A 20118-nucleotide genomic window follows, 5' to 3' on the forward strand; every position below is an offset into this window, starting at 1 on the left:
GGTGAGGTGTATCCAGATGATAGCTTTTGTGAGAAGAGAAAGAGCCCCCAAGGAAAAGGACAGATCAGAGAGCAAGGAGGGTGAGATAGTAGCTAAGCAACGTGCTGCAGAATCAGGGCTGTAAATTGTAATTACAACACCTCACATTGGTTGGTGTATTTCCAGCTGAGAACTCAAAGTGTACCCAGGCTAACAGCTTGGTCCCAAACCCAGTCATTCACCCTCAGTTTAGTCATCTGAAAAATGAAGATGGAGTAGTGACGTACTAACAATTACACAGATAGTTTCCACATAGAAGAAAGAAGAAAAGAAATTAATTCAGGATGTGAGCAAGCCTGGTGACTCAATGGTCAGATGAAAGAAACAAGAAGAAATATCAGAGACACACCAAAAAAAAGCCTCTGAGTTTTAAAAATTCTCTCAGATTTCTTCAGACTCTCATTTCAATGACTTCTAAAGATGTAATTTCAGAAATGTTAGCTTTCAAACATCTTGATCCAATAGATGCTAGTTTCAAGTTACATCAAGTATCATACAGAGAATTACTTTTGTAGGTTAAATTATTTTCAGTTTACTTGAAATATAGACATGCTAATAGCAAAATAATCAACTAGAAAAATAAAAGATTTATTTTCAATGTGAAAATGAATTTCCATTTTAGTGCATTTATATTATAACCAAATTAAAAAAACTGAATTTAGAATAAGCATAAACTAAGAAACTAGGTTAAAACCTTAGCATTGATTAACTCTATACCTTAGTTTCCTTGCTTATTTTCTTAATTACAAATTGGGTTGAACATCTTCAAACATATTAATTCCTTTCCAATATATAATCACTGAAAATGATGGGATGTCTCATTCATTTTCTCAACTCAGTTATATATTAATTTATTAGGGTTTAGTATCTGCCCAAATTAGGGATTCTTCCATTCTCTGGCCAGAGAGCGTCTTGGTCCTTATCATCACATTGAGAAGATTTCAGACAACAGGAGACAGTCTTCAAAAGGAGTGTGTCATTCACCTCTTATGCTCTTTTAAGAGTGATAGGCAAAGTATATTTAGGTGTTTCCCTCTTTTTCCGAAGTGGGGTAACTTCATACATTTGGATCTTCTTGGGCTCCAGAGCTGACATAGATTTCTCATCAGTGGGATTCAGAAAAAGACCAAGAGTTTGCCCATTTTCCCACAACTATATCCCTATAGGTTCAGACTACCTTTACAGCATCCCAGGAACCCTTCTGAGACCAGGTTGTAACATTCCAGGCCTGTGATCTCCAGTCAGCTGACATTCCACTGGATCTGTTATTTTATTTGGAGAAAAAGGCACAAGTCTCCCCTCTAGAAATTTGATAGATACATATGTTAAAGAGATAATTCTGTAGAATTTCTGGACAGCAGAATATCTTGCTGGAGATTTGGATATGATATTTTCCCTCAGTGAAGATATATAGATACTTTTAATTGTACATCCAAGCTATTTTGCCTGGAATATATTCATTTCTCAAATATTCCTTTAGTGGAAAAGTCTTCCCTGATCATCATTTATGAAATAACTTGGCGGAGTTCCCGTTGTGGCGCAGTGGTTAACGAATCCGACCAGGAACCATGAGGTTGTGGGTTCCATCCCCAGCCTTACTCAGTGCGTTAAGGAGCCGGCATTGCTGTGAGCTGTGGCATAGGTCGCAGATGCAGCTCGGATCCCACGTTGCTGTGGCTCTGGTGTAGGCCAGTGGCTACAGCTCCAATTCAACCCCTAGCCTGGGAACCTCCATATGCTGTGGGAAGCGGCCCTAGAAAAGGCAAAAAGACAGAAATAAATAAATAAATAAATAAATAAAATAAAATAAAATAAAATAACTTGCATACCTGCACCATCACTTTTATTTCTGCCCTTACTCTGCTTTCTTTTTCACGGTGCTCACCATCATCTGAACTGTTTGTGTGTGTGTGTGTGTGTGTGTGTGTGTGTGTGTGTGTGTGTATGCATTTTTAAATTTTCTGTCTCTTCAGAATAAACCTCATAAAAGCAGGGACTTTCTTATTTATTGCCTAGATTAATGTTTAGTAATGGTAGGTTCTTAACACATACGTATTGAATAGTTGGATGCATGAATGGATGGAACCATGGATGGATGGATGGATGGATGGTCAGTATTTGGTATTCCTCAAATGTGTAACAAAGCCAAAGTGTTCAGTAGAAGTTCTTATCCATGGAGAAAGATGATTAGTATTTCATAGAAGGCAGAGGACCTGATGATAGCTTTGAAAGAAGTAGGCAGTCAAGGAAAAGGGATAGGAGAGCCTTCCAGAAAGAGAACAAATTGTTTGATTTTAGATGCAAAGTGGGGACACATGTGTATATGATGCTTGAAGACCAGAAGTAGCCATTACGGTGCGTGTAAGGGAATGTTATGCGTATTGGTTGGAAAGGTAGGTTCAGGCTAGTTTTTAAAAGACCTCTCTGATGCTCAGTTGAGACAGGTGGAGTTTTATCCCCTTGATAATAGGAGTCACTGTAGGTTAATGTACAGAGGGAAACAACATAAAAATGGGTAAATTAAGAAGGTTGAAGTTGTAAATAAACAGGGTTGACTGGAGATGATATAGGAGACTAAAGAGAAAAGCATTTGGGAGCTATTTCAATGACAGACACTCAAATAGTGAATTTCAGATTTAAATGATGAAAAGTGGAATTTTTTTAAAGGATGATACGTATAAGAAATAGTATATTCTTTCCTCCTTTGTCAAAGATTAATTGACCACAGGTGTCTGGGTTTATTTCTGGGTTCTCTATTCTGTTCCATTGGTCTGTATGTCTGTTTTGGTACCAGTACCACTTTGTCTTGATTATTGTGGCTTTGTAATATTGCCTGAAGTCTGGGAGAGTGATGCCTCCTGCTTGGTTTTTGTTCCTTAAGATTGCTTTGGCAATTCTGGGTCTTTTGCAGTTCCACATAAATTTTTGGATTGTTTGTTCTAGTTCTGTGAAAAATGTCATGGGTAATTTGATAGGGATTGCTTTGAATCAGTAGATTGCTTTGGATAGTATGGCCGTTTTCACAATATTAATTCTTCCAATGCAGGGGCATGGAAAACCTTTCCATTTCTTTGAATCCTTTTTAATTTCCTTGATTAATGTTCTATAGTTCTCAGCATATGAGTCTTTCACCTCCTTGCTTAGGTTTATTCCCAGGTATTTAATGTTTTGGGATGTGATCTTAAAAGGTATTGTATTTTTGTATTCCTTTTCTAATATTTCATTGTTAGTATAGAGAAATGTGACTGCTTTCTGACTGTTAATCTTGTATCATGCTACTTTGCTGAATTCATTGATCAGTTCAAGTAGTTTTTGTGTGGAGTCCTTAGAGTTTTCTATATGTAGTATTATGTCACCTGCATACAGTGACAATTTTACCTCTTCTCTTCCAATTTGGATACCTTTTATTTCTTGTGTTCTTCTGATTGCTGTGGCTAGAACTTGCACTATTCACAATAGCCAAGACATGGATACCACCTAAATGTTCATTGACAGATGAATGGATTAAGAAGATGTGGTGTATATATACACAATAGAATACCATTCAGCCATGAAAAAGAACAAAATTATGCCATTTGCAGCAAAATGGATGGAACTAGGGACTCTCATACTAAGTGAAGTAAGTCAGAAAGAGAAAGATAAATACCATACAATACCACTTATATCTGGAATCTAATATATGGAACAAATGAATCTTACCACAGGAAATAACGGCATGGACTTGGAGAACTGACTTTTGATTGCCAAGGGGGAGGGGGAGGGAGTGGGATGGACTGGAAGTCTGGGGTTAATAGTGCAAACTATTGCATTTGGAGTGGATAAACAATGAGATCCTGCTGTATAGTACAGGGAACTGTATCTAGTCACTTGTGATGGAACATGATGGAGGATAATGTGAGAAAAAGAATGTATGTATATAGGTGTGTGTGTGTGTGTGTGTGTGTGTGTGTGACTGGGTCACTTTGGTATACAGTAGAAATTGACAGAACACTGTAAATAAACTATATGGAAAAAATAAAAATTATTAAAAAATAGTATACATGGGAAATCAATCAAATCAATATCATCTCTTTCCAAATCTTTGGGAGAATAACAGAACCCATCTTCTTCATTTAGACGCTAAACATATTTAATCATGTAACACTTTGCAATCATCATTTAATAATTTGGAGCAGTAAAAGGAATTATTTTAAAAACTGGGATTGAATAAAACAAATTTTCTGGTTTATGTCTGTGATTTTTAACTATTGTTTATAGGCTTCATATTTTATTTAGTCAAAATAAAAAACAAAGCCAGATGATCACATTCCCTATAGCTGAAGGCTTGGCAAATTGTCACAAATCAGGATTGGTTCTCATATTGCTTGGTTATTTTTGAAGTATGGATGGTATAAGACTTCAAAATCTTCTTGATCTCAATAAAAATCTGTGAAACTCTAACCAGAAATATCACCAAGAAGTAAAAATAAAAGGAATAGAAGGACAAAATAAAAAGTTGACTTATTTCAGTAAAGTTTATCTTTAATTAGATTCCTTTTGTCTATTCAAGAAAATGAGAAAGAAGAAATTTATAAGAAAATATATAAAGAAGATATCTTTAAAATAAGATAGAGAATGAGTTTTTCAGTTTATGCTGGCTAAATCCAATAACAAATTTCAATTTAACACTGAAGTCATTTTATACCTTTTTAGTCTTTTTTGGTATTCAACATGATGAAGATTCTGTCTCCTTTGCTATCAGGATAATGAATATTGATCTGAAGATAAGCTAAGGTGTTATTTTTTTTCCAATGAATTCAGATATTTTCTTCATATGCCTATTCACTGTAGTCATCATATTTATAGTCAAGTGGCAATACATTTTATTTACAAATATTGAAGTAGAATTAAAAATTTATTATTCTAACTTACTTCACTCAGTATGAGAGTCTCCAGTTCCACCCATATTGCTACAAATGGCATTATTTTGTTCTTTTTTATGGCTGAGTAGTATTCCATTGTGTATATATACCACCTCTTCCTAATCCAATCATCTGTCATTGGACATTTGGGTTATTTCCATGTCTTGGCTATTGTGTAGAACTGGGAACTATGTCTGGCCACTTATGATAGAGCATGATAATGTGAGAAAAAAGAATGTATATATGTATGTATAACTGGGTCATCATGCTATACACTAGAAAATTGACAGAACACTGCAAACCAGCTATAATGGAAAAAAATAAAAATCACTATATTAAAAAAATATTCTAAATGGGACTGGTATATTCCCTTGTAACAAGGTCATGCCAATCAAAGTCCTGATCGTTACTGTGAAATTCCTATTTTTTAGGTGTTATTAGGTTAAAAGATTTTATAATCTTTTATACTTGTCTTGCTTTTCAAAAGTCAGACAAATGAGATAAATATCAGAGAACATCTTTGTCACCTTAGAGGAAGCAAATTTCTTTAATTTCTTTAATTCTTGATATCAAAAGGATTAACTCTAAAAGAAAAATTATAAATTAAATGACATTAAAATGAAATATCTTCAAAAGATATCTTTAAAAAGTTAAAAAGCAACCCCTAGAATGAGAACAAATATTTACAATATATACTATATGTGTGTGTAAATATAAATAAGAAAATATAAATAAGAAATAAACAATAGAAAAATGAGCAGGAGTTCCTGTTGTGGCTCAGTGATTAATGCATCCAACTAGTATCAAGTTGCTATGGCTGTGGTGTAGATTGGCAGCTGCAGCTCCAATTCGACCCCTAGCTTGGGAACTTCCAAATGCCACAGATGCAGCAAAAAAAAAGAGACAAATCTGAAACTACAATAAAGATGACTCAAAATCATAATGTTGAGGAAAGGGGACAAATATAAAAAATTTACTGAGCATACAATTCCTTTTATATAAAATAACAAAATTGGCAAAAATAATAATAATTGTCAGATGTCAGGATAATGGTTGCCTTTTGTGTGTGGGGGGGGTTCTATTTGGAAGGAAACATGAGAAAGCTTCTGAGGTGGGGGGGGTAACCAAGTCAATCAAATACTTATCTGAAAAAGCAGAGACCTAGGCTCAGGAATTTAAAGCAGATCTTCAAGGAGGATGATTTTGAAAGTGGACAAAGTTTATGAAATAATAGTTGAAGATTGGTGGAAGCAACAAGGAAGGATCTTGAAGATAATATTGATAAGCAAACTGTTGTTTGAAAGAAAGCTGTTTGCCCAGATAAGCAAACTCTTTTCCTGGACACATGGGTTCACAAGTATTTTCTAAAGCAAACACTGACTTTATTTTGTTGATTTATGTTCTTATCTATCTGGGCAAGAATTTCTTGGAATAAAGAGTCAAGTTATGTTGACACAAGCATTCTCAATTCTCAGTCCCATAGTTGGGTTGTTTCGAAGCAGACAATGCTAATTAATTCTCAAAAATGTAGTTGGCAATAAGCTGAACAAATAAGGTAAATTTAGGTAATGGGGAACCTTGAAGGACAGGTTGAGAAATTTGGCAATTATCTGAGTGTTAAAATTTTGTGTAAGGATATTTACTCATAGTCTTGATTTGCTACTGTGAAGCTATGGGAGAGTATTAGCCACATCTTCAGTTTTCTCTTGGGTTTATCTGTCTCCAAAACACTCAGGCACTTGTTCTGCTTGACAGTTAGAGCAGCAATCAACTCCATTTGGGTTCTCCTGTTACTACCCCTGAGGCTTTCCAGTTTCTCACCCAGATCTCTGACCCCAACCAACACTTTCCTGCCAGAGGGCATGGGATTTGATTTTCCCAGAACATGCAAAAGCAGCCAGGTAACACAAGCTGAAAGTGAGGGAGTGTTAACTCCCCATGGCATAAACTTTAAAGAGTAATAGGAAGAGGAGTTCCTGCTGTGGCGCAACGGGATTGGCAGCATCTCTGCAGCTCCAGGACACGGGTTCAATCTCCAGCCAGGCACCGTGGGTTAAAGGATCCAGAGTTGGGGCAGCTGCCGCGTAGTTCGTCACTGCAGCTCAGATCTGGTCCCTGTCCCAGGAACTCCATATGCCGCAGGGTGGCCCAAAAAATAAATCAATAAATACAACTTTAAAAAAAAGGCGGGGGGGGGGGAATAATAGGAAGAGAAATGAGATGGATCCAGCAGGTAAATGTTCCCTTCCTTCTCTTGCTGACGGACTATTCTGGAACATGGTGCAGAGGTTTGGAGCCGGCTTGCTAGACTGAGCACTGCCTATCTGCAGGGTAGCTGACTTCGTTTCTTTGAGTTTGGAAATCAGTGCTCGGCATGGTAATACAGAGCTGCATTTTGCTTTCCATCCTTCCCTACCTCACTTTCCTTTACCCTTACTCTCATCAGCTGGGTTTTCCCTTCCTATAAAGCATTAATATTTAAGCCTTGCTTCAGGCTCTGTTTTCTAGGAAACACAGGCTAATACAGTGAACTTAAGCCATTAAATCTTAATGGTCTTTAATTTTAATAACTGTAAAGTGAGGAAATTGAACTAACATTTCTATGACTCTTTTAAGCTCTAAAATACCCGTATTATAATTTAATCGCTTAAGTTTTTGAGCAAGGAAATATTATAGAAAACTGACCCTGATGGCATAGCTAGGATTTTTGGAAGTATGAGGAAAATAAAAAGCAAGCTGGGGAGAATAGATATTTATAAAAAGGGCTGTCCTGGTCTGATAACTACTAAAGAAAAGATGATTTAATTGTGATTCTCAGAAAAGTTGCTGGAAGTGCACTATTGTAAACATAACGTAAAAGGAAAGAGTAAGTTAAAGAAAAGCAAAATATGTAACTTTTGCTGACAAAGTATTGAAACAGGAACTTCATAAATCCATTGATTTGTGTCCTTGACCAGGATGTTATATCTATTTCACTGTTGAAAACCAGAGCTCCCAGCCATTGCTAAAGAGAAAATAGCTTATTTTTCACATTAAAGAGTTCCTTTACAGCACAGTGACTTTTAAGATTTAACTCCCAAGTTGCTGATCTGGGTCCTTCCCAGCATACATGCTCTGTTTAAGACCCTGAGCAATTCAAGTTCAGTTTTGAGTAAGAAGAGATGTCCAGGAAGATCTTTGAACACAAAATCTTCTAGTAGCAGTCATACAATCCAACATAGGCTTTTCTGTGGCAATTGCAATATGTCAATTTGAGATAGTCCTCCATTCTCTATACCTGATGACATGGAATCCAGATGTTCAGAGGTAAAATGAGTGTTAGCTATCACCTCATTCAGCCTCTTTACTTTATTGGTAGGACAACAGAAGCCCAGAGAAGTGAAATAACTTACCCAAGGTTATACAACTGGACAATGAAGGACCTTAGACAAAAATTGCCTTGCCACACAAATCTTTTATTCTTCATATCTTACTAGAGTAAGTTCCTGTGGTGGCTCATCAGGTTAAGAATCTGACACTGTCTCCCTTAGGATGTGAGTTCGATCCCTGGCCCTGCTAGGTGGGTTAAGGATCTGGCATTGCCACAAGCTGCAGCATAGGTTGCAAATGCGGCTCAGATCTGGTGTCACTGTGGCTGTGGCTTCGGTTTGCAGGTGCAGCTCCGATCTGACCCCTAGCCCGAGAACTTCCATCTGCTTCAGGTGCGGCTTAAAAATCAATCAATCAATCAATCAATCAATCGATCTAGATAAGGCTAGTGTTCAATAAAAATACACAAATGCTAACATACCATGTTGAGGATTTTTTCACCTCCTAGGATATTAAATGTTTCTTTGTCATCTGATGTACTTATATCCTATAGATAATATTAGTTATGAAGAATAGACTTCTCTTATCCCTCTGTCATTTGGAATTTTATGAGTAAACAAATCTTTAACCCCATAAAGACATAAGAAAACATGACGTACCATTTAGTTTGTGTCTGATGGAATGAAGCAGAACAGAGTGAGAAGTCCTTACTGCTTCTTGACCTGGGAGGTGTCCTCAAGCTTAAGTACTTAAGTCTTCCGTCTCTCAAGTGAAGTCCCGTACCACACACCACCCATTCATTGCAATGGATCGGCAATAACTACCCTTTGCTGATGAAATTCAATCAGAAACTGATTCATCCCAGGTTGGCTTGATGTACATCTCATCATGTGTATTGTGCCTAAGAAGTACTGTTTTTTAGGTGAGTAAATAGTAGTGGCACTGATAAGAGAGCTTACCTAATGGCATCAGAAGGCCTGATGCTTTGGTATTTATTCCAATGCTGAACAAATCAAAAGACAGTGAACTACTTCAAGTTTGTACTCCACTGGGTTAATAATCAACTCATTCATTCAATAATGTCTCTGTTTTGTGGAAGCTACAGCACCATGAGAATTCAAAAAAAAAAATAAAAGGCACAAAGCATGCAGTAATTTAATGTACAACAAATAGTAAAATATTTTGAGACATCATTGTGTAGAAAGTATTATATGACAGGTATGGAAAAAAAATAATTACCAAGGTGAGTTCATAGGAAGCCATACACTTTCTAGCTGAGGGGGTGAAGCAAAATCTTTGTAAAAGAAACTGCATTAAACTAGACTGTGATGAATAGGTTTGATTATTGGGTTAGGCAGAGGGCATTAGGACAAATGGTAAAAAGACACATTATAGAACTCATAAAAATATGTAAGAATATAAAAATTCATGATTGGAGAACAGAGAGTAGTTTAATTTTTTTAAAGCTTGGCACACTGCCTGTTTAAGGAAATGAAGGTCTGAAAGGCAAGTTGGGGCCAATACCAATGAAAGGAATTTTAACTTTATTCTGTAAGCAATGTAAATTCCTTGAAGATTTATGAGCAGTAAATTAATGTCATTAGAACTTTTAGAAAGTAAACAGTCTAACAGGAATATATAAAAGGATTGAGGGAGAGGTAACAATAAGAAGTAGACCAGGAGTTCCTGTTGTGGCTCAGTAGGTTAAGGATCCGAATGCAGCAGCTCTGGTCACTGCGGAGGTGGGGCTTCAATCCCTAGCCTGGTGCAAAGGGTTAAGGATCTGACATTGCCACAGCTGTGACTCAGATTCAATCTAATCCTTGGCCTGGGAACTTCCGTATGTCACAGATGTGGCCCAAAAAACAAAAAGGACCAGCGAAGGAGACTGCATCGGCATTCTAGGATAGCGTTAAAATATGCCAAAATGAAAGTGGGTAGGATGTGGTGGCAGAATATAATAAAACTGAATGTGAGGAAAGAGATCAAGTGTAAGGGCTGAGAGAAAAGAGAGCTTAAGTAAGAGCCAAGGTCTGTTCTTGAGAAATTTCCCCCAGGAGGAGACTGAATGGAGAAGAAGAGCTAAGAGGAAGAAGCAGACAGAGTGAGTAGATCCAAGGAAAATGAGGACCAGTATGTCAAAGGTTTGAGAAAGGTCAGGGAAGATAGGCCAAAACAAGCCATTAATATTGTGACTAAAAGGTCATTAATAACCACCAAAAGTAAATGATCAAAAGTAGGTGGTGAGAATGTGTATGCACTGGATGTAGATATTCTTCCCACAAGTTTTGTTGTGAATAGTGGTGGGGATGTCAGTTGGTACAATCTTCTGGAGGAACATTTGGCCACATGATTCAGAAACCTTATAGGGGACATTTACTTTGACCCGATGATTTCATGTTTAAGATGGCTGCAAAGATTTGTGATCTAAGGCGATCAGAAAAGGAAAAAAATTGGAAGTGGTCAAGACATCTGATAATCAGAAATTAGTACATTTAGGATAAATTAATAAAATGGAATATTATGTAGTCATTAAAAACTATGTCTTTTAGGAGTTCTTCTGTGGCAAAGTGGGTTAAGGATCTGGCAATGTCACTGCAATGGCTTGGGTTGCTGCTGTGGCACAGGTTCTACCCTTGGCCCTGGAACTTCTGCATGATGTGCACATGATTTAAAAAAACAAAGACAAACCCTATATATTTTAGCAAGGGTTTGCCCTTTTTCTGGAAAGGGCCAAATAGTTGTATGGTCTGTCACAACTACTCGATTTTGCTAGTATAACCATAGTATACAAATGAGAGCACATGGCTGTGTTCCAATAAAACTTTGTTTACAAAATCAAGTGGCAAGCTGGATTTGGCTTATGTTTCAGTTTGCCAATCCCTATATCTGAAGAATATATAATGAATTAAGGACAACATGACAGTAGTAATAATAATAACATTTTGAGAGATAATGGGCTTTAAAATGTTATCTGTTATATTTCCAATTTTGTGAAATACAATGTGATGTTTATATATGTGTTTGCACACCAGTCTTTAAACAGGATATATCTTTGAGTATTGGCATCAGGGTGAAGTTTGTTATCTACTTCATGCTTATCTGTGTTTTCACATTCCCCAAAATACTTTTTTTGGTAAGCAGAAAGAAAGGTTGTTTTTCTATGAAATTTTGTAGTGAGAGAAATAAGATGAGAGTGCAAACTGAAATGGTATGCTAAAGCCTAGTTCTGAACTGAACACCTAGCAGGTCTTCATGAGGAATTGGAAAATTCCATTGATACACTAATTCTGAATTAATGGTGCATAACCTAAGAGGCACTCTGTGAGCTGTGCCTGTTTGGAAATTGCAGTCATGGCATGTCTAACCAACCAGCACTTGTTAAGAAAAACAAAGTCAAATTTGCAAAGACCATCTTCCCAACAAGGTAAGAAGATGTTAAGTTCTTCTTAACAGGTATTAATTAGTACGATATAGATGCCCATGAACCATGCTCTTCCTTCCCCTCTGCCAATCTCACCTCACCTTCCATTTCTCATTTGTTCCATATTATTGTTCCAACTTACTGCTGCAGTATCTTTGCATGCTCTTTACTTTACATGGAGTAGCATTTTTCTCTTTTATTTCTCTTTTAAGAAGATATGTATGATATATATTATTTGCTACATACAGAGGATTAATATAAGGTACATATAAAGTAAAAAAGCATAAGAATACAGTGAATGCTCACAAACCCAAGAATTAGATCATTACTAATAGGCTGTTATACTTCACCACCCTGCCTTAGAAGTGATCAGTAGCCTAAGTATGAATTCCTAGCTTTTTAAAGTGTATAGTTCATCACAGCATATCATTTAATGCTATATATATATTTTTTTTGTCTTTGTTGTTGTTGTTGCTATTTCTTGGGCCGCTCCCGCGGCATATGGAGGTTCCCAGGCTAGGGGTCTAATCGGAGCTGTAGCCACCAGCCTACGCCAGAGCCACAGCAATGCGGGATCCGAGCCGCATCTGCAACCTACACCACAGCTCACGGCAACGCCGGATCGTTAACCCACTGAGCAAGGGCAGGGATCGAACCCGCAACCTCATGGTTCCTAGTCGGATTCGTTAACCACTGCGCCACGACGGGAACTCCTAATGCTATATTTTTTTTAGTCTCTGTAATTGTATCATGTTTATTCTCCTGGGATTTATGCTTTTAGTTAAATACATGTTTCAAAATTTGGTTGTGTAAAAGATTATACATTTGTATGTTGTGTATTACTATTTAAGTAGAGTGCAACTGGTTTATCTAGTCTTCTTTTCATGGCTGTTTAAGTGTTTCATGTTTTTATTACTCAAACATTGCTGCCATGACCATTCTTGTATATATGTCTCTTAGGCATCACCCTATGAATAGGATTACTGGATTACAGAGTATTTGTTGTAATTTCCTTCATAATGCTAGAATTAAACAGACTTTGTTTTTTAAAATAAATCAGTTTGGTAAATTACATTTTCTAGGAATTTGTCCATTTCCAAGTTTCCAAATCTATTGGCATAACATTGTCCATGGTCTTCTCTGCTTTGTTTAACCTCTGCTTTATCCACTATTGTGTTTCTCATTTTAATAATTTTATTGAGGCATAATTGACAACTTTCAGTATACAGCATACAGTGAAGTACAACATACAATCAACAGCACATTTTAAAACTGTCTAATTTGGTGAGGGGGTAGCCATGAGAATGTACTTGTCAAATCTGCTTCTTGCTTCTGGCAGGAGAATAATTGGCAAACAGAGGTGACTGCTGCGCTCTGAAGTCCATCCCTGCTTTGGGGCCAAGGCCATGCTTCGCACAGGCTGCTCCTACCCAGTGACCAGCTCTACTGATGGGCCTAGAGAACTCTGTGTCAACATTTCCAGAATTTCTTAGAAAGTCTGGACTCTAGCCCAAGACCTTCCTGTTTTCCATCCTACTGTCCTTACTTTCCTGTCTCCAACACCTGGCCAGGTATGCACTATGGTCTAATGGCTTTCCCAGGCTCCTCTGTCTCCCTCATCTATTTCCCTCTCAGGTTCCCCACCCCCTAATAGCTCTCTTGCAATCTGATCCTGTTGTAGTATCTGCCTCTTGAGGACTCAGCCTAACACACTGAGTTTTGACTTTTGTTGATGCTATAAAACCATCACCATAATCAAGGTAATGAACATATTCATCATCCGTCATCCCCAAAGTCTATTCTTGCCCAGTCGTAAACCATTTTTAGTTCCACCTTGTCCCCATGCAACCTCTGGTTTCACTTCTATAACAGATAAAGTCACGTCTTCTAGTATTTTATCTAAACAAAATTCTATGTACCCTTCCTCATCTGGCTTTTTACATTCAGCATGATTTTGAGATTCATCTATGTTGTTGCATACATCAATAGTTAATTCCTTTTTTATTGCCGAGTTTTATCCCACATGCAAATATACCACAATTGGCTAATTCATTCATCTCTTGATCCACATGTAGATTTTTTTTTTCCATTTTCAGTTATTACAGCCAAATCTATGAAAACTCATATCCAAGTGTTTGTATAGTTTTCATCTTTCTTGGACAACTAGCTAGAAGTGGAATGGATGGGTTATTTGACAAATATATGTTGAACTTTTTAAGAAACTGAAAAACTGTTTTCTGAGGTTTTCTTAAATGGTTTTTGTGTCTTCTTTCTTTTATATTTAGCCATTCTAGTCAAATATTTACTTCTTTTATTAACTTAAAAAATATTGCTGGTTTTGTTCTCTATAGTCTGTATTTCTTTTTTTATTTTTTAAAAAAATTTAGTGGAGTATAGTTGATTTACAGTGTTGTGTTAGTTTCATGTGTAAAGTAAATCAGATATATATATATATATCCACTTTTATCAGATTCTTTTCCCATATAGGTTATTTCAGAATATTGAGTAGAATTCCTTGTACTATACAGTAGGTCCTTATTGCTTATCTATTTTATATATAGTAATGTATATTTATTAATCCCTAACTCCTAATTTATCCCTTTCCCCCTATGTTTCCCTTTTGGTAACCATAAGTTTGTTTTTGAAATCTGTATGTTTCTGTTTTGTAAATAAGTTCATTTGTATCATTTTAAAAATTAGATTCCACATATAAGTGGAATTTTGATATTTGTCTTTCTCTGTCTGACTTACTTCACTCAGTATGATACTCTCTAGTTCCATCCATGTTGCTGCAAATGAGATTATTTCATTCTTTTTTGTGGCTGAGTCACATTCTGTTGTATGTATGTACCACATCTTCTTTATCCATTCCTCTGTTGATGGACATTTAGATTGCTTCCATATCTTGGCTATTGTAAACAGTACTGCTATTAATATGCATGTGTACACATGTATGTACTTTTTTGAAATATGGTTTTCTCTGGATAGATGCCCAGGGGTGGATTGCTGATCATGTGGTAGTTCTACTTTTAGTTTTTTGAGGAACCTCTATACTGGTTTCCATAGTAGTTGCAGCAATTTACATCCCCACTGACAGTGTAGGAGGGTTTCCTTTCCTCTGCACCCTCTCCAGCATTTATTGTTTATAGACTTTTTGATGATGGCCATTCTGACGATGTGAGGTGATATCTCATTGCAGTTTTGATTTGCACTTCTCTAATAATGAATGATATTGAGCATCTTTTCATGTGCTTTTTGACCATCTATATGTCTTCTTTAAAGAAATGTCTATTTAGAGGAGTTCCCATAGTGGCGCAGTGGTTAACGAATCTGACTAGGAACCATGAGGTTGCGGGTTCGATCCCTGGCCTTGCTCAGTGGGTTAAGGATCCGGCGTTGCCGTGAGCTGTGGTGTAGGTTGCAGATTTGGCTCGGATCCTGCATTGCTGTGGCTGTGGCTGTGGCCAGCAGCTACAGCTCCAATTAGACCCCTAGCCTGGGAACCTCCATATGCCGTGGGAGCAGCCCAAGAAATGGCAAAAAAAAAAAAAAAAAAAAAAAAAGTCCATTTAAATCTTCTACCCATTTTTGATTGTATTTTTTTAATATAAATCTATAAGATGTTTATATATTTTGGAGATTAATCCCTTGTCAGCTGCTTATTTTGCAAAGATTTCCTCCCATTCTATGGGTTGTCTTTTCATTTTATTTATGGTTTCCTTTGCTGTGCAGATGCTTTTAAGTTTAATTAGATCCCATTTATTTATTTTTATTTTCATTACTCTAGGAGGTAGATCCAAAAATATATAGCTGCAGTTTATGTCAATGTTCTGCCTTTGTTTTCCTCTAAAAGTTTTATAGTATCTGGACTTACATTTATCTCTTTAATCCATTTTGAGTTTATTTTTGTGCATGGTGTGAGTGAATGTTCTAATTTCATTCTTTTTCATGTAGCTGTCTAGTTTTCCCAGCACTCTCATTGAAGAGCCTGCCTTTTCTCTATTGTATATAATTGCCTCTTTTGTCATAGATTAATTGAACATAAGTGCATGGGTTTATTTCTAGACTTTCTATCCTGTTCCTTTGATCTATGTATCTGTTTTTATGCCAGAACCATACAGTTTTGATTACTGTGGCTTTATAGTATAGCCTGAAGCCAGGGAGCCTGATTCCTCCAGCTCCATTTTTCTTTCTCAAGATTGCTTTGGCTATTTAGGATCTTTGGTGTTTCCATACAAATTAAAGAATTTTTTTTGTTCTAGTCCTGTGAAAAATGCCATTGGTAATTTAATAGGGATTGCATTGAATCTGTAGGTTGCCTTGGGCAGTATAGTCATTTTGACAATATTGATTCTCCCAATCCAAGAACATGATATATACCCTATATTTCTTCATTATAGATGTTTTATATTTTAATTTTTTTCTCTAATATTTATTATTTCCTTTAATTTTATGTCTTTGTATTTGCTAATATGTGAACTGAAGACTATAAATTTATCTTTAGGTATGCTTTTACAGCCTTCCTATGTAGTATTTTTATGGTCATATATTTTTAATTATTTTTAAATTTCTATATTCATTTATCCTTGACTCATGAATTATTTGTCAACTGTATAGGAAATGTTTTATTTATCATTTAGTCACTAATATGTATAATTGTACTCTGATCAGGGAACATGGTCTGTGTAATATTGATTCCTTAGAAGTTTTTGCAACTTGTTTATGAACTAGTGCTTGATCAATTTTGATATATGTTCCATCTTTGTATGAAAAGAAGGTATGTTCTCTGTTTTTCTCTGTATCCACCAGATCAAAAAGTTTTTTATGTTGGAGTCTTTTTCATTTGTATAAATTTCTATATATATAGTTATGTGTCTCTCAGCAGTACAGCTCTTCTTCCTTCCACTTGATATTATTGCAAAGATGACATGGCAGTGTTTTTCTGAGGCCCAACCATGCCATAGTGTGTTGTTCCCCAGGATGCTCTTCAACTTATGAAATCAGTGGCTTCAAGAAGATGCTTGATGGAGAGGCATTGCCTCCCTCTCATGTCAGCCGCAGCCATTCCTCTGCTACAGTCTCATCTATACACCTTGTACACTCTCCAGCATCTCTGAAAGTTACATTAGCAACTTTTTCTGCTATTCCACTTTTTCTTTAAAATTGAATCTTGTTTCAGAAAACATGCTGGATTGAGAAGTAGAAAGAAATGCAATGGATAAGTTAATTGTAATCCGTGGGGTTAACAAAGTAATTTTTCTTTCACTGAGGCAGAATTACTTTGGCTTATTTTGACTCTCCAATGACTAGCCTGGCTCCTTCTTTGGGCAGTTCTTCCCCAACCAGAGTTACAGACAGTTGACCTGTGGGTGACTTGAGATCAGTCCAACTGATGGACTTTTAGATCCGTAGATCTTAAGACACTTGAGTGCCCTCTTATTGGTGGGATCAGTCTGATCCTTTGCCTTTGGGGTGTATTCTTTTCCTATGAGAAATCCCACCTTGAGTATCTCATGGGGAGAGTCTTACTTTAATCTTCCATCTCTCTCTCTCCCCTATTGGCCTCTGAAACTCTGAGCCTCAGCCTTACCAGCATACCTTGTTATGGGCAAAAACTCTTGCTACTGGCTTCCATATCTCACCTACATGGTCTGAACTCCTGGACCACTAGGTGTGAGGGGCTGCTTTCTGTTTCAGAAAGCAGCCACCTCTTGGTGGATGCTGGACCCCTCTGCTGACTCCCTGATGAGGCTTTGATCCAGGGCCTTTGGCACCCACTTACCTGTCTTCTGCCTCTTTATGTGTTAGTATCTATTCTTACTCTTTTAACAAATCTTGTTTTCTTTAGTGTAATTTCTCAGTTCAGTATACAGTTCATTCTTTCCATAAATATTTATTTACTGAGGGCCTACTGTGTGATGAGTAGTCTTCCAGGGTATCAAAATATTACTCTATCAAAGTATGTAGAACAGGTTCCCTTGTAGAGCTCATGTTGCAGTGGGCGAGTTAGGCAATAACTCAGTGGCTCAGTGGTTAACGAATCCGACTAGGAACCATGAGGTTGCAGGTTTGATCCCTGGCCTTGCTCAGTGGGTTAAGGATCTGGCGTTGCCGTGAGCTGTGGTGTAGGTTGCAGACGCAGCTGGGATCCTGCATTGCTATGGCTCTGGCATAGGCCGGCAGCTACAGCTCCGATTTGACCCCTAGCCTGGGAACCTCCATATGCTGTGGGAAGCGGCCCAAGAAAAGGCAAAAAGACGAAAAAAAAAAAAAAAAAAAAAAAAAAAAAAAAGACTATTATGTGGGAGAAATGCTATAAAGAAAAAAAGAAAGTGGGGAAAACAAGTAGAGAAAAATGAAGGGTGGTGTTTATCTGGAGTTATGTACATTTTGAGTCTCTTAATAAGCTTCTAGAGGTTTCTATTTTGTTTGCATTTATTTTATTTGAGATTTTAAACAGGGTATGCTAAACATAGAGCTTTTAGGCCTTTAACAGATACTTTTTGCAAATGGTAAGAAAAGATTTATCAAGCTTTTAAAAAATCCCCTACTTCATTATTCTTTTTTTCCCTTTCCCTTTTAAATGTGGAGTGGGGAGAGAAGAAAAGACATGGATTGCAGGCATTATAGTGTATGTGCAACTTTGTTTTCTTTCTAAAAGCCCTCTGTTCGTAACATTTTCAATAACACAGTTTATTTAACAGACAAGGTCATCTGTCATTATTTGTTTCAACAGCAGTACCTAGAAACATTGGAGACCCTATTTAATAATAAGCCCCACTATCCTAATACTTAACAAGCTGATGTCCCTGAACACCCCAGGTAACACCTAGTAGACGAACCACAGGAAATAGGGAGGCTCTTCAGAGTTACCTTGTGTGCTAACCTGGGGCAGGCACTAGGACCGCCCAGACGCCAATAGGCAGCCAAGCTTCACTGCCTGTCAGAGGGATTGAGCCGCCTTTGCTGTTACACAAGAGAGCAGGCAGCAGCAGTAGCAACAGCATCCTTCCCCCTTCTGGTGGATCGGAAGGTATTTACTTGTTATTTATCATTCAGATTTTGTACACCGTCCGTGTGCCTTTAGTGTTCACTTAATCTAATGCTCTGGAACGCTGTCCAGCACTTGTTGGGTTACTATATTATTTTATGTTAATTTCCACAGCTGATGGAAGCAACAGTGCCATAAAGAAATGGGCTAGTATTTCCAGAGGCTGAAATCTGGAGGCATTTGGAGGTGTAAGTACATCGGTCACAGATTTCTAACGTACTGGCTGTGTTAGCTGTGTCTTCTGACCTTCTTGTTCCTTGTTGAAGGAGCCCATGTAAGATGCCATCTGCATATTTCATTCATGAAGGAAAAGCACCAAGACCGTGACAGAAACCACTAATGATGGGCCTGAAACTCCACTTTGGAGTGGCTGTGGTTCCCTCTTCTAGCCTGTGGGTTTGCAAGAGGAGAAGCTGGATTTGCAACAGAGTTTTGATGGGAGAGAGCTTTTGCTCAGGGCTGCAGGCTGCTTGCTTGCTCTCTGCTTTCTGTTTTCAAAGCTCAAAGATGCTCCTTTCTAATCATTGCTGTGGTGCAGTGTAGGAGTCTTTTTATGCTTCATTTATTTCTGATTCCAAATACTCTTATCATAAATGTGGGCTGCCAGAAAGCTGTTAAAACATTCTGTACCTCTCAGTGAAAAGCCATTGAAGAAACATCTAGTTTGCTTTCTCTTGACTATACAATACTCAATACTACAATTGGAAGGTTACACACGGAAACATTAAAAAAAATAATAATCTAAGATTCCCTTTCCTGTTCAACAATAAATCTGGTTATATGTGATAAGGGAGTACTTTGCTATTAGAAAACCCAAATGAAGATGGCTCTATGGAGAAAATTGGACATTCTCTTTAAGTATTTCACAAATCAGTTGAAGTTGCTTTTTTAGGGCCTTGGTATCAATTTCATGCATTAAAAACTCTTTTAAAACTTTAAAGCTTTGTCAAATTGGCAGGTTAAATTATTACCCTAGAAATTACATCAAATTTAGGTATCTTATACCAAAATTTAATAGGAAAATATATTTATAAATGCATAAAGTGTTGAGTCATATTAATGGTCAATTCATAGAAAATTTAAGATAGAGAGTACCATTAAATTTATTTCAGGAAAGAAAATACTGAACTATGATTCAAAGTAATTTATCAATATTGAAAATGTGACTTCAATGACAATAATTTTTTAAATGTCTTAAAATACTTTCAGTGTTCAAAAATTAAGTACATTATATTTGCTATATTGGAATACCCTAAATGAGATTTTGAATTGTTTAAGTACCAAACTTTTGAAAGTATACCTATAGTTCTACAACTCTAATTTGTAGAAGAAGGAGGGACAGCAGATATGAGGGAGGGGGAAATTGAGTTTTACTTTATTGTTCCACACTTTGT

General features: G+C 36.9%; 1 protein-coding gene across 2 annotated transcripts in view; it reads left to right on the plus strand.

The window, feature by feature from the left end:
* Window positions 1–18644: 18644 nt before the first annotated feature.
* The window catches only part of RAB27B (RAB27B, member RAS oncogene family), a 177196-nt gene continuing 175722 nt past the window's right edge, over window positions 18645–20118 (plus strand). For both annotated transcript variants that reach the window (XM_085016832.1, XM_013992879.3), the window contains exons 1-2: window positions 18645–18706; window positions 18839–18912. The gene's annotated coding sequence lies outside the window, so the exon portion shown is untranslated. The remainder of the gene's footprint in view (window positions 18707–18838; window positions 18913–20118) is intronic.

Source organism: Sus scrofa, chromosome 1, assembly GCF_054392235.1.
Source record: "Sus scrofa isolate SSC_HxYL_T2T_F1_AM1 chromosome 1, Sscrofa_HxYL_maternal_Yorkshire_Landrace_v2.0, whole genome shotgun sequence".
Lineage (NCBI taxonomy): Eukaryota > Metazoa > Chordata > Mammalia > Artiodactyla > Suidae > Sus > Sus scrofa.